This window comes from Silene latifolia, chromosome 1, assembly GCF_048544455.1.
Source record: "Silene latifolia isolate original U9 population chromosome 1, ASM4854445v1, whole genome shotgun sequence".
NCBI classification, from domain to species: domain Eukaryota; kingdom Viridiplantae; phylum Streptophyta; class Magnoliopsida; order Caryophyllales; family Caryophyllaceae; genus Silene; species Silene latifolia.
The window spans coordinates 145,727,875-145,731,554 of record NC_133526.1 but is presented as its reverse complement, the minus strand read 5'-3'; the positions used below and the strand labels follow the sequence as shown (position 1 = coordinate 145,731,554).

General features: G+C 43.2%; 2 non-coding genes across 2 annotated transcripts; one reads left to right on the top strand and one right to left on the bottom strand.

The window, feature by feature from the left end:
• The first annotated feature begins 857 nt into the window (after positions 1 to 857).
• LOC141622061 (small nucleolar RNA R71) lies at positions 858 to 964 on the top strand. The gene has a single exon (XR_012532858.1). It is a non-coding gene; the product is annotated as a small nucleolar RNA R71 (small nucleolar RNA).
• Positions 965 to 3,175: 2,211 nt separating this feature from the next.
• Positions 3,176 to 3,282, bottom strand: LOC141622419 (small nucleolar RNA R71). The gene has a single exon (XR_012532963.1). It is a non-coding gene; the product is annotated as a small nucleolar RNA R71 (small nucleolar RNA).
• Between the last annotated feature and the right edge of the window lie 398 nt (positions 3,283 to 3,680).

Here is a 3,680-nt window from a genome sequence, read left to right as displayed (position 1 = left end):
TGTTCGTCCCGGTCTTCTTCTTACTTGGTTCCGCCTCATCTTTTTCAGTAACATCTTCGACCATAGCGGGCCCATCAAGGGTAGACCCACTCCTCAAAGTGATAGCATTTAGGGTCTCTTTTTGATCCGGCTGCGACGGTAATTGCCCCAGAGCTCTTGTTGTACTCTTGCTTGTCAATTGGGCAATTCGACTCTCCAACATTTTTGTAGAAGTCTCTCTAGCTAGAGACTCCTTTTGCAGCAAACCTGACAAGTTCTGAACCATGTTTTTCAACTCAGAAATATCGGAACTTTGAAATTGCTGCTGCTGCGGCACATAGGGAGGCTTTTGAAACTGCTGCTGCTTATGAGGGGGCACATAGGTTTGCTGCTGCTACTGCTGTGGACCGGGATTAAGGACATTCTGGTTAGTCCACCTCAAATTGGGGTGGACATTGGAGGGATCGGGGTAAGTACCCGTCTGCCTATAATGTTGAAAGGCAGCACACACTTCATTCGAACTAGTACAAAATTCCGAAACATGTCCCTCTCCTCCACATATTTTGCATGAAAAGGGACCGTCTGAAACTGCGTTAACCTTATATATCCCACCTTTTGTGGATCCCCCAAAATCGAACTTGTCAAATCTTGCAGTAAGGGCCTCTATTGCAGCTACGGCAGGAGATTCAGCTGATCTTCTCTGATTTCCTCTAGAATTCCCATGCTCAGCTTTATGGATGGCCATATCTTCAATAATCTTCCATCCCTTTGTCTCTCCAACATTCTCCTGGAATCTGCCATTAGCTGCAGCATCCAGGATAGCTCTCTGATCGTCATAAAGCCCATTGTAGAACTGATTGCATAGGGACCATTGTTCGAACCCATGGTGCGGAATAGATCGCACCAGCTTCTTAAAACGGACCCATGCTTCATGAAAGTTTTCATCAGGACCCTGTTTAAATCTTGTAATCTGAGCTCTAATCTCATTGGTCTTCGAGGCAGAGAAATATTTCTTATAGAATGCTAGGGCCAGCGAATTCCAATCAGTAATCCCATTGGCAGCTCAATCCAGATCTCGGTACCACTCCCTAGCAGCATCACAGAGTGATAATGTGAACATTGTCTCTTTGATCTGGTCCTGGGTCACACATGCTGGTGGGGGTATGGAACAATAATAGTCAATGAATATTTCCATATGCTTGGCTGCATCTTCATTTGCAGCTCCCCCAAATTGGTTTCTCTCAACCAAGTTGATATAGGACGGCTTTGCTTCAAATTTTCTCTCCGTCCCGGCTGGCAATGCAAATCCCTTATAGATATTCTCAGCTTTCGGCTCGGAGTGACTGTCTATACTCGCCTCTTCAGCCATGTCTGGAGATGTGACGGTCTCAGCTGAAGAAGTAGAAATAGGAGACGAAGGTGGATCCTCCTCAAATAGCTCGTTCTCGTAGCAACTGGACAGAGTACTCAGCTCTTCCTCTGTCGACAATACTCTAGATGATCATCTCAACTCACGCAAAGTCCTTTCGATCTCAGGATCTAATGGTCGCAATTCACCCCCCTGTGACCTGCGCATAAGAGGAAACTACAAGCAGAATATGAGAATAGTTTAAGGAACAGATGTCCCTTAAACTAAGAAAAAGACTAAAATATGAACAACTAAAAATTTAATTAATTGCCTCCCCGGCAACGGCGCCAAAATTTGATACCGTCGTAGAATACCAAAGATAAATTTATAATCCAAACTACTACTATAGCTAGTGGCAGTCAGGGTCGAACCACAGAGAGGCGATGTAATTAATAGTTGTCCGATTTTAGTCTTAAAGTAACAAATGTGTGGGGGTTTGTTTTGAGTTGTTCTATAACTAAGGTAAACAAATGAATGATAAAAGAACTGGATGAAATCAAATATTAAAAGGGGAGGGAAATAGACTACTTAATTAAGACGACTAAATTAATAAGATCGAGAGATAAGTTAATTTAGACTTTTAAATCACTTTTCAGGACGAGAGTCAGTACTAGTGATATAAGGGACCCGTAGCTAGATCGAAAGATGCTACCTGTTAAGGATGGACCGAGAGGACTTCTTATTTTCCCGTCTCATGTGATTACCTCAGACTTACCTAGGATACTGCCGCCGAAACTACAGTGAACCGACCATCTTAGCACCCTTTTAATATTTGATTTCATCCAGTTCTTTTATCATTCATTTGTTTACCTTAGTTATAGAACAACTCAAAACAAACCCCCACACATTTGTTACTTTAAGACTAAAATCGGACAACTATTAATTGTATCGCCTTTCTATGGTTCGACCCTGACTGCCACTAGTTATAGTAGTAGTTTGGATTATAAATTTATCTTTGGTACTCTACGACGGTATCAAATTTTGGCGCCGTTGCCGGGGAGGCAATTGTTTAAATTTTTAGTTGTTCTTATTTTAGTCTTTTTCTTAGTTTAAGGGACATCTGTTCCTTAAACTATTCTCATATTCTACTTGTATTTTCCTCTTATGCGCAGGTCACAGGGTGGTGAATTGCGACCCTGGCTGCCACTAGCTATAGTAGTAGTTTGGATTATAAATTTATCTTTGGTACTCTACGACGGTATCAAATTTTGGCGCCGTTGCCGGGGACCATTAGATCCTGAGATCGAAAGGACTTTGCGTGTGTTGAGACGATCATCTAGAGTATTGCCAACAGAGGAAGAGCTGAGTAATCTGTCCAGTTACTACGAGAACGAGCTATTTGAGGAGGATCCACCTTTGTCTCCTATTTCTACTTCTTCAGCTGAGACCGTCACGTCTCCAGACATGGCTGAAGAGGCGAGTATAGCCAGTCACTCCGAGCCGAAAGCTGAGAATCTCTATAAGGGATTTGCATTGCCAGCCGAGACGGAGAGAAAATTTGAAGCAAAGCCGTCCTATATCAACTTGGTTGAGAGAAACCAATTTGGGGGAGCTGCAAATGAAGATGCAGCCAAGCATATGGAAATATTCATTGACTATTGATGTTCCATACCCCCACCAGCAGGTGTGACCCAGGACCATATCAAAGAGACAATGTTCATATTATCACTCTGTGATGCTGCTAGGGAGTGGTACCGAGATCTGGATCGAGCTGCCAATGGGATTACTGATTGGAATTCGCTGGCCCTAGCATTCTAAAAGAAATATTTCTCTGCCTCGAAGACCAATGCGATTAGAGCTCAGATTACAAGCTTTAAACAGGGTCCTGATGAAAACTTTCATGAAGCATGGGTCCGTTTTAAGAAGCTGGTGCGATCTATTCCGCACCATGGGTTCGAACAATGGTCCCTATGCAATCAGTTCTACAATGGGCTTTATGACGATCAAAGAGCTATCCTGGATGCTGCAGCTAATGGCAGATTCCAGGAGAATGTTGGAGAGACAAAGGAATGGAAGCTTATTGAAGATATGGCCATCCATAAAGCTGAGCATGGGAATTCTAGAGGAAATCAGAGAAGATCAGCTGAATCTCCTGCCGTAGCTGCAATAGAGGCCCTTACTGCAAGATTTGACAAGTTCGATTTTGGGGGATCCTCAAAAGGTGGGATATATAAGGTTAACGCAGTTTCAGACGGTCCCTTTTCATGCAAAAGATGTGGAGGAGAGGGACATGTTTCGGAATTTTGTACCAGTTCGAATGAAGTGTGTGCTGCCTTTCAACAATATAGGCAGA